Source organism: Elephantulus edwardii, unplaced genomic scaffold (assembly GCF_000299155.1).
Source record: "Elephantulus edwardii isolate Elephantulus edwardi_28Jun2011 unplaced genomic scaffold, EleEdw1.0 scaffold00007, whole genome shotgun sequence".
NCBI classification, from domain to species: domain Eukaryota; kingdom Metazoa; phylum Chordata; class Mammalia; order Macroscelidea; family Macroscelididae; genus Elephantulus; species Elephantulus edwardii.
This window is the reverse complement of record NW_006399757.1, coordinates 13,765,567-13,776,042: the sequence shown is the minus strand read 5'-3', so window position 1 is coordinate 13,776,042 and position 10,476 is coordinate 13,765,567. Positions and strand designations below refer to the sequence as shown.

The window sequence follows — 10,476 nt, the reverse complement described above, 5'->3', positions numbered from 1 at the left end:
AGTGGGTTAGGCAGATGGTGAAGGAACAATGACCCATCAAGGACTAAAGTTAGTAGAAGGGAGAAGGAAGTTAAGTGGCACATATCCTGTTAGAGGAGGAATATTCTTGAATGGTTGCTTTCGCACTGATTCAAAGTTGTTATCTCAAGGACAGACGCCCCATACCTCAACATTCACTTCTCTGTCTTATAACTGGACTAGCAGTTAAATAGCTGTAAAGCACTGTCTCGCTGTCTCATTTTTTCCCCTGAGCTCCAACAGCAATAGTAGCAATAGCAGCTGTAGTAGCTGCAGCCAGAGATAGGCAGGGCTGTTGCTTGCAGCCTTGCTGATTTGCCTCCCCCTCACCACACACACACACACACACACACACACTTCCAATATCAACGCATCTTCATAGAAATCAAGGACTGAGAGAGATGACAGATGACTGATGCCATGGACAACAGGTATTTAATCTCTGACAAATCCCGTTTCCTTCTGAGGCTTATTGGTATGGAGAATAACAATCATTTGTGATACCTAGCTTGAGTGAGAAACTGGAGGTGGCCGCGTTGGAGGGGTGAGGGGCGGTGAAGTGGGAGGAGTTAAGAGGTGGGGGATCCAGGGGTGCGAAGGATGACTTTCAAGTCCGGAAACCTGGGTCTTTAAGCAGCCTCTGAGGTTTTTGAGTTGCAAATGATGAGGGACTGTTGAACCCGCGGCAGCCTGTGTTGCTGACTGGAAGTAGATTTCCATCTTTCAGAGACTATTTAGAATGGGCCGAGTGTTCTGGAAGGGGGTGGAAGTGGGGAGGAGGAGATGCTGTGAACAGAGTTCTTGAAGCTCCACTCCTCTGGGGAAGCCGAGCAGCCAGCCAGCCTTTGACTGAGCGGGGAGCGTGTGAATTGGAAGGGATCCTGAGCTGGCTGGTCCCGGTTCCTCTCCGGAAAAGCAGTTGCTCTGGCTTCAGAGATGCGCCCAGCCTTCGCCTGCACCACACTGCAGTAAGTTAAACTCGACACGGATGGCAATTTGTGTGGCTTCTGGGTATGTGGTGTGGGGGCAGGGCAGCCGAGCAGAAATGACGAGGAAAGTTAGAGAAGCCTAGCTTTCAGGAGCGAATCTTTGAAATTCTCCATGAAATATGAGATGGGGTTGCTTCCCTCACTCCTGTCCTAATTATGCCCTAGCCGCTTACACGCAGGTATTTGCTATCTACAGCTTGTGAGTTAGGAACGCCGAAAGCGCCCTGCCCGTTGTGATTTTCTGAAACATTGGCAAATGTGTTCTAGATTTCATTGCAAGAGGGGGTCTCCTGAAAGTTACTGGTGAAGTGGCAGTTTATTATCTAATTGTTGGGTTGGGTTTTTTGTTTTTTAAAAAGAAAATTCATGAAGATTCGGTTGAGACTTTCAAATGCTCCCTGCTAATTGTTCCACTTTTCGTTCCAGATTTATTCCTCCTCTGCAAAACAAAACATGCCACCAAGTGAAAACAACACAACACTCCTTAGATGTACCATATTAAATTAGAATACAATGTGAAGTAGCTCCTTAGATAAGTGCTAGGCAACAGCCTAAGCAACACTGATGATATGATAAACATTCAAATAGTCTTCAGTGAGGGAGACACGGAGGGTTCCCCCAATATCCCACTCTAGCAGTCATCTATCTTTTACACTTGCTCAATAGTATTTCCCTTGTGATTTCAAAGTAGTGGACCTTTGTAAAAATTTTTAAGCAAATAACTTTATACTTAAAAACTACACAGCTTTGTGTTAAAAGGAGAAGAATAAAGGCTTAAAAACTTTTAAAAAACTACTGCTGCCAGTTTCTCAAATTGCAGATAAGGAACTCTTTCAATAGGATGTTAAAAGAGCCAGCCTAGCCCATTGTAAAGCAAATGCCTAAGTGAAGGAGAAGCAGGAATAATAGGAAGGGTTTTTTTTAGGATGAGAACCAGGAAAAATGAATCTGAAAATAGAGTATTTAATCAGATCCCCCATATTGAATATATATATATATATCTTTTAAATAAAAGGACAGAAAAGGTATCTCTAAGCAGAGAGAGAATAGATGTTACATAAAAAATGTTAGGTTTATTTACAAGGATCACTGGAGAAAGTACTGTGTTACTATATTTTCTGCAAAGCAAGATTGATGAAAAAATCAGAGACTACCAAAAGTAGAACTCAGGAATGTAAGCTGGGCACTTCCATAAACTGCCATGGTTGCTGGAGGATAACATTAAGGAAATCAGTGCCCAAAACGGATGGTAATTCTGAAGTTTTCCATCACTAAATTAATGCAAACTAAAGACCACTTTTCTATTATTTCAGGTTTGAAATGTATTATTCTTTTTCTGATCCATTAACAGTTTATTTTTCCATCAACATATCCAGAATGTAACTTGGATTAATTTGCCGCTCATTTTAGGGATCTCCAGACATACAGGCCAACTTAATAGTTTTGTCCTTATCAGAGCTCCAAAGTTGATCTAGGTAATGCATCCTGCATACATCTGAATCCTCTATGTGAAACCTCATGCGATTTTGTGAATCACAGTGGGAAATTGAGTCCAGGGGCTGAATTGTTATAATGATGCATGTATAAAAGTGGTTCATGTTTTCAGACTACAATCAAGAAAGAAGTCAAACATCTATAAATGTGTGGTTACAGAGTTTGTATACAGTCTCCTGATACTCTAAAATAGACCATCGCCTGAACTTTGGGTATTTAGCTAAAAATAAAACTAAATCCACTGCCATCAAGTTGATTCCAACTCCCAGAAACTCCTTGCAACAGAGTAGAGTGGTTCGGTGGGAGTTTTCCAGGCTAGAAACCCTTCTGGGAGAGGCTGGCTGGGTTTAATTGTGGACCTTTAGATTAGCAGTCAAATGCTTTAATTAAGGAAAATCAGGCTCATGATTGTTGAAGCAGAGGTGTTAAAATTTCTTTAAAGACAGAGAGTTAAATTGGTTCAAAACCCTTAAGTCATGCCCTTGAAAACTATTTGTCAAGACCACTTTGGAAATAAGACAATTGTTTTAAGGTTAAATCTGTTGGTAAAATATTCTAGTGCAATGTCTGAGCTAAGCAAGTATCCTATGACTCAAGCTCTTCATTGGACAATATTTAAAGAAGGAAGGACTGTAGCCAGATAAACCAGACAAAAAGATGGCTGATTGTTCCTCAATCTAATTCTGCCCCACTAATAATGACTGTGACGTGATATATAGGCTTGTAATGACATTGTTAAGACTTGCCTTTCCTGGATGCTACTCCTCTTGTCTGGCCTCAGGGCCAGAAGAGTATTTTTATTTAGATGATAATGTTTTAGGTTTTTTGTTTTGTTTTGTTTTTTAAATAACTCTAGCCTAGCATCATCTGTCCAGAACCAGCCACAGGTAAAAATGTGAAGATCCTATGGGAAAATGTGAAGATCTGTGACATTTTATCTCATAAAACGCCAACACAATCAGATCTCAGGCACATGTCCCACGTGCTTTGTCACTCCTAAGTATTGATGACAAATCATCTTCAATTCACTGGTGGCTTCCAGGATAGTCAGCCTGCATGCTTTGCTTGTCTCATAATGGAAGTGTAGTTAGTTACCAGTTATTCCATCGGTAGTAATAGCAGACATTGGATAAATTCCTTTGAAAGGAGATGGTTTTTTATCTCCTACTTATGAGACTTGGTCCTAGAAGAAATACACAAATTCCCTAAAGCAGCATCTTTAGTAAATGATTCAGGTTAACTCTCAGGTGTGACTAATACTAACTGTTAAGACCACTTTGTAATAGGAAAACTATACCCTATTGTGGATCAGGTGAGAGAAGTTACTATTTTGTGAATGGAGTGCTTGAGAAGCCAGACCTGTCAAGAGAGAACTCCCTGTTCTGGTGATACTCGAGATTATATCCACCTGAGAAACCTCAAGTGACACCAGAGCTATCCTTGGCATCTTCACAACAAGCCAAATCAAGCTTCCCTTCTGGTTCCAGCAGAGTGAGAATGGACCTAGAAGCACCCTAGCTAAGAAGTAAGTTGATGGAATTAAAACAGAGGAGAAAGGAATTACAAGCTCCAGAAACCAGAGAGAAAAAAGGAAAACAAGGAATCACATGGTAGAAGGCTATAAGAACTTGCCCAGATTCTGTGCCCTGGGAGACTTAAAAAACAAACCAAACTGCGGGACATGTGTTGGGAAAAGATTTTTTTTTAAAAATGTAACAAATAAAACACTCACAACTGTTTAGCAGTAGTAAAGTCTGGTTATAAAAAAAATCCAATTAGACATGCTACCACATAATGTTCTTTACTGTTTTTTTTTTTTAATAAAGAGAAAAAAATGGTTCACAGAGAAATGGGGCAGAAAGGTCAGATGCTGAGTGAAGAGGTAAGGCAGTAAGTACATGGAAATATCATGGAAATAATAGTTTTTGCATGTTTTTTCTCTGAAAATTTGCCAGCAAGTTAAAGACCATCTTTAACTAGTGGGAATGAAAACAAAATAGTTAATCAAGGTACAATTTGAAATGTCCTGGAGGGTAGCATGAATATTATCATTTTTCTTCTAATCACAGAAGACAAACACAGAATAAAATGAAAATGTTTTGGGCATAGAGCCAAAAATATTTTTGGATTGGTCTTTCTCAGCATGCTATATTTAAACAGCTGAATTTTTTAAAGTATTATCTGAGTCAACAATTTGAAATGAAGAATTTGCCTTTTAACAAGAAATCTGTATAGCATTGTAAATTTGAAACACAATGTCCTTAACTGAGTTATTTTTTATTGGAAATATGTCAAGCTCTACAACTCTTAAGGAGCGCAAAAGCTGTTACTTACAAATAAGAGGTTTAAATGAATCCACTGGATAAACAAACTTGATGGTAGTGATCTATTTACTAATAGTTTTAATGAAGTTTTGCAAATGCACTCATATTATTGGCCTATTTTGACCCTGGAGGCTTGGGGTAAGAGATAGTGTTAGACTGTGAGGTTGACTATTAAATCTGATGCTAAAATACTAATTTGCATCTCCTGCTAATAGGCCGTTTAAATTTTGCAGCTTAAAATATTGACAGAATCTTTTATTGCGTACTTTTACTATATGCTAGTACTCTTGAGTGCAGTGAAGTTGATTACTATTTATGTTGTTGTTTTTAAGTGCTGTCGAGTATGACTCAAAGCAGCCCTATGAACAACCTGTCCTAATTAAACCCTGTCCTATCCTGTGCCATCCTCACAATCTCTGACATACTTGAGTCCATTGCTGAGGTCAGTGTGTCAATCACTGAGGGTCTTCCTCTTTTTCACCGTCCCTCAACCTTTCCAAACATGATGTCCCTCTCCAAAGAATATTCTCTCCTATTAACATTCCTAAAGTATGTGAGGCAAAGCTTTATCACCTTTGCTCCAAAGAGCACTCAGGCTGTATCTCCTCCAAAACATGTCTGTTCCTTTGGCAGTTCATATGACAGTCAGGACTCTTCACCAACAGCACTGATCAAAGACATCAATTCTTACGTTATCCTTATTGATTGTCCAACTCTCAGATGCGTAACAAGTGATTGAAAAGTCCATGGCCTGAAGTAGGTGCACCTTAGTCCACAAACTGACATCATAGCTCCTCAATGATTTGAAGAGGTCTTTGACTGCAGAGTTTCCCCAGTACAATATGTCTCCTAATCTCCCGACTGCTAGTGCCAAGGGTGCTGATTATGGACCCAGGGAAGATAAAGCTGTTGGCAGTTTCAAACTTTGCTGTTCATTCATAGGGTCGCTATGAGTCATCTACGACTCGACGGCATTAAACAACAACAACATATTGTTGTCAGGGCAGAAGATTTTTGTTTTCTGACGCCGAGATGCAATTCATATTAAAGCCTATATTCTTTGATCTCCTGCAGCAAGTTCTCCTTTCTTTCAGCATGCATGGCTTTTCCATCTGCATAATGGAAGCCTTCCTTTAAACCTGCTGCTATTTTTTTTAATAGAGCCTAGCTTCTCAAACAATTTGATCAGCATACAGATTGAATAGATCAGAGAAAGGACACAGCCTTGACGAACACCTTTCTTAGTTTTAGTCTCTTGGTTCAGGTACAGATTTAACATGAGCACAATTAAGTATTGTGGTATTCCCATTTTTCTCAATGTTAGCAATAATTTATTATGATCTACATTGTCAAATGTCTTTTCATGGTCAATATAGTAGAGATAGACATTGTACTGATTTTTTTACTTTCCACCAGCATATCTCTGACGTCAGTAATGATGTCCCTGGTGCCAGGAACTTTTCTAAAACCTGCTTGAACTCTGGTGGTTATCTATGTGCTGTTCTAGGCATTAAAAAGAATCTTTAGGAGTGTTTTATATTTCAAGTCTTTGCATTTTTTAATGCATTTTTCAAGCACTCAAGAAATGTTGAGTGAGTTCTTCCCTTTTTGATTCTCCAATTTTTTTTTATTTTATTTTTTTTAGGTTGTTTATTTTTCATTTCAATGAACATCTACAGAGATTTTGGGATTCCATTCATTCATTGTTGCACCCTTCTCCCCGCACAAACCCCTCCCCTCATCCCCCTCCAATTTTAACTTCCAACACATTCTTTTATAACACTTTGCTTTGTCTTCTTGAGCTTCTTTTTGAAATCTTCTATTCAGCAATTTTACTTCAGCATCTCTTTGTTTTGGGTTCTCAGTGCTCTAGTATACTTTTCATGTTCTCTTCTGGTATCCATTTTGTTTTTTCCTTTTTCTCTTTGTAGTTACCTTTTGTACTTTAATGGATAATGTCCTTGATGTCATCTCACAACTCTTCTGGTCTTTGATCATTGTTTTTTTAATGCATCAAACCTATATTTAAAATGATTTTTAAAATTTGGTGGAATACACTTAACATCATATTTTGAGTCTCATGAAGTTTTTAAATTTTCTTTAGTTTCAATTTGAACTTGCATATAAGTAATTGATGGTCTGCTCCACAGTCAATACCTGGCCTGGTTTTGACCACTGACACTCAGTTTTTTCAAAGATTTCTCCATTGATGCAGTCAATCTGATTCCAGTGTAAAGTCACCATTTGGGTTTTTCAGAAAAGGTATTTGTAATGGGTAACACATAAAATATACAATATTTGACCATTCTATTTCCGTAACCAAGTCTGTACTTTCCAAGTACCATTTTTTCTTTATTGTTTCCAAATTTTGTATTTTACTCACCTGCTATCATTATTGTTGTTATGTGTTTTAAAGTCACCTTAAACTCATAATGACCCTATGTACAACAGGTCTGAACCCTGCTCTATCCTGAGCTAACCTCATTGTCTCTAATACACCTTACCCCATTATCCCAGTCACTAAGTCATTTCATCTCATTGTGGGCCTTCCACTCTTTCACTGTCCCTCCACCTTTCCAAGTCCCTCTCCAAAGACTGGTCCCTCCTTGCAACATGCCCAAAGTGTGTCAGACAAAGTTTTAGAATCCAAAGAAAAGCCTGGTTTCACCCTCTCTAGGACAAGCCTGTTTATTCTCCTAGCAGCCCATGGTATATTCAACACTCTTCTCCAGCACCACAACTCTAAGACATCAACTCTCTTTCTGTCAACCCTAGTCACTGTCCAGCTTTCTGATGCATAGCACGTAATTGTGGAGACCATGGCCTGGATCAGGTTCACCTTAGTCTCTATATTGACATGGTTTCTCTTCAGTACTACAGAGATGTCCCTTACAGGAGACTTTCCCAGTGGAATTCGTCTTTTGATTTTCAACAGAACAATCCAGTTATCATTAATGCATCCTAATTAATGCATGTTTGTCCAATTTCAGAGTGCAAAATTTGGTAAAAATCTTCAATTTTCTCCTCTTTGAATTTAGCTGTTGGTTCATATATGTGAATAATAACTGTAGTAACAAGTCTTCCTTATATGCGTATGGATAATATCCCATCACTCACAACACTATACTTCAGGATAGAACTTGAAATTGTCTTTGTAACTATGAATGCAACTCCATTCTTCTTCTGTTTTTCATTCCTGGAATAGTATTCTATGTGATTATCTGGTTCAAAATGGCCACAGTAGGTCCATCTCATCACACTAATAATGTCTAGACTGTTGATGTTCATGCATTCCATTTCATATTTCACAACTTTTAGTTTTCCAAAATTCACACTTTGTGCATTTTATGTTCCAACTGGTAAGGGATGTTTTCTCCTCATTTTGTTTGACTTCCAATCTGGGGGTTCTACTTCTAATACCTTAATTATATAATGTTTGTAGGGTTTTCCAAGGCCTGCTATTTAAGAGATAAATTGCCAATTCTGCTTCATAGTCTGTCTTAACGTGGGAGCTCAACTAAAATATGTCCACTATGGATGACCCTTTGCTATTTGACACTCTTGTGACAGAGTTTTCAGCATTACAACAACCCAAAAGTTACATTAGTACAGAAAACTGACAGACAAATGCTGTACTAATAAGAATAATGGTAAATAAGCAAGAATATAGATCACCACACATAGCAACCAAATAGGAACAGCGGATTGAAAATTTGTTCTATCCTGTACCAACCTTAAAGAGTTCATATATTTTCACATTTCTTTTGTCTCCTCTAACATCTGGTTTTCTGTCATGTATTTTTCTAACACCTAAATTCCTCTTTCCTTACTCCACTATTATGTTTTTCACCTGCTTTGTTTATCTTAGTCATCAAGATTTCAGTCTAGCATTATGCATTTCAGTGAAGTTTTAAAGTTAACCACTATCCTCTGTGGTCCCACTAAAATCTATGCCTGTCCTTCTCATTGAATATGTCATGGAGAGTGGAAAATATGTTTTCTATATGGAGTAGCTCTAGTGGCCTAGTGGTAAGAAGCTGCACTTTAATCCCAAAGGCATGTGGTTCAAATCCACCAGCTGCTTCGTGGGAGAAAGATGGGCAGTCTCCTCCCGGGCAATTAACTGCCTCGTAAAACCTGCTGGAAAGTTAGTCATGGGTCTCTTCTGGCTTGTTGGTACACAACAACAACATTGAAGATAGTCAAATCTTATTTTTCTTTGGAGTTTAGTGTATAACATATTGTCTTATATAATATTGGAGCCCATTCAACCTTTTCTAAAAAATTTTATACTGATTTACACATTTAATTTAATAGACTGAATCCAAGACACTAATTCAACCTCCTGGTGAGACAGGTAACCTTGACTCTGTAATAATTTTTAACACTTCTTCAGACAATGATATTTTAAGTGTAAGTTGCATGGGATAAAGCAAAGAATATGGTGGGTTTTGGGTTTGTTTGTTTGTTTGCTTTTCCCCCAGAGGATATGTTTTAATAAACAGATTCCATGCTTTGAATGCTGTTTTTGTTAGGTGTTAATGGGTTAGCTCTGCCTCGTGGTGAACCTTTGGACAACAATATGAAATCTTGACCAATCCCACACCATTGTCAAAGTAATTTACCTGTTACTTCTTGTGGTATTATGTTTTGATTTAGAATATTAACAAAACCCATTTTCCAATGATAGTGACTCATGTGCATGAGAATAGAATTGCACTCTGTAGGATTTTCGTGAATGTCATTTTGTCTAAGGAAACTAGGGATTTCTTCCATAGCATTCTAGGTGGGTATGAACTGTTAGCATATTAGGTGAAATTATTGTTTTATTCCCTTTCTAAAACACATTAATAAGTTATATAATAAGCAATTATAAGGAGGCAGGTGAAATGAGAAATGTGATAATTGTTTAAAAATTCCTTGGGGCTTCATCAATAGAATAATCTCAGGATGAAATTACCCCAGTATAGCAGCTCAACCTATTTTTTAAGATATATAATCTCAGGTTATATCATATGTCATATTTTTATTTTTCATGAAGAGATGAGTTATGGCTGAGGGCATAGAGAAGCAAATCTCCTTGTATAGTTATCAATATTCAAATAATCTGATTTTAATATATTCCTGCTATTCTTGGGGAATATGTTTTAAGAATTTAATCTCATTCAAACTACTTGTGTGTAAATCCCTGCTATTTGTATAATCTTGCATAAATAAATTATTTTCTTTACCTTTCTTGATGTAAAACAAGAGTGGAAAAGACAATTAATCAGAAGCCTTTTTTGTTGAGTCATATACTGTAATTATGTACACTGAGACTTGGAACCAAATATATATACATGTAAAATATTAGCTTATTAAAAATTATTTTCAATTTATTTGAAATGCTGTCTCAGATAAACATTACAGTATAAGTATATAGTTAAGTATAAGTCTTATGTAAAATTGAAATGTTAAAAAAAATCTTCATTTTTTTCTTGTTGTTGTTGTTATGTGCCATCGAGTCGCATGCGACTCATAGCGACCTTATGTGCAAGAGCTCTAAATGCTGTTCTGTCCTGTGCCAACTTAGTCATCTCAAACGCACTTATTCCCACCGCTCCAGTGACAGAATCAATCCATCTCATCAAAGGTCTTCCTCTCCTTTGCCG

The 10,476-nt window shown here is 37.6% G+C and overlaps 1 protein-coding gene across 1 annotated transcript in view; it reads left to right on the top strand.

The window, feature by feature from the left end:
- The first annotated feature begins 674 nt into the window (after positions 1–674).
- DGKB (diacylglycerol kinase, beta 90kDa) overlaps positions 675–10,476 on the top strand; it is a 1,124,393-nt gene continuing 1,114,591 nt past the window's right edge. Inside the window, exon 1 of the mRNA XM_006880258.1 lies at positions 675–986. The gene's annotated coding sequence lies outside the window, so the exon portion shown is untranslated. The remainder of the gene's footprint in view (positions 987–10,476) is intronic.